At 45.7% G+C, this 644-nt stretch overlaps 1 non-coding gene across 1 annotated transcript; it reads right to left on the bottom strand.

Annotated features, from left to right (window-relative positions):
- Nucleotides 1-11: 11 nt before the first annotated feature.
- Nucleotides 12-142, bottom strand: LOC145719308 (small nucleolar RNA SNORA63). The gene has a single exon (XR_014142298.1). It is a non-coding gene; the product is annotated as a small nucleolar RNA SNORA63 (small nucleolar RNA).
- Between the last annotated feature and the right edge of the window lie 502 nt (nt 143-644).

The following is a 644-nucleotide window of genomic DNA, read 5'->3' as shown; positions in this document are numbered from 1 at the left end:
ACTTGGTAAACATGTCTGAGACCATGCATCCCTGGCTGCTAAGCACCATGGCGGACAGGGCTAGAAAGGTAACAGCTTTATTTTGAGCAGGGGGCAAAGACAAGGCAGCACTTTACAGCTACATTGTAACTAGATCCTGCATCTCAGTGGCTCTTTGTAAATGGTTCTCAAACCTAGCTGATCTTCAGTCACCCAGGAAACTTTTAAAATACAAATTCTTTTTTTTTTTTTTTAAAGATTTTATTTATTTATTTGAGACAGAGAGAATGAGAGACAGAGAGCATGAGAAGGAGGAGGGTCAGAGGGAGAAGCAGACTCCCTGCCGAGCAGGGAGCCCGATGCGGGACTCGATCCCGGGACTCCAGGATCATGACCTGAGCCGAAGGCAGTCGCTTAACCAATTGAGCCACCCAGGCGCCCTAAAATACAAATTCTTAGGCCTGTCCCTAGATTTACTGAATTAAGGGTGGGAGGATGGGACCCAGGAATTTTGAGTTTGGGACACACTGGACCTTGGCAGATCTGGTTTTGAATTTTGCCTGTGTGACCTTGAGCACATTTTGAGTCTTCTAAAGCATCAGAACCTCTAAGAAGAACAACTTTGGTGTGAATCAATGAGATGCCAAAGATCTCAGAGAGTTGGC

This window comes from Leptonychotes weddellii, unplaced genomic scaffold, assembly GCF_054177405.1.
Source record: "Leptonychotes weddellii isolate Sample4059 unplaced genomic scaffold, ASM5417740v2 HiC_scaffold_37635, whole genome shotgun sequence".
In the NCBI taxonomy this organism is placed as follows: domain Eukaryota; kingdom Metazoa; phylum Chordata; class Mammalia; order Carnivora; family Phocidae; genus Leptonychotes; species Leptonychotes weddellii.
This window is presented reverse-complemented; position numbering and strand designations above follow the sequence as displayed.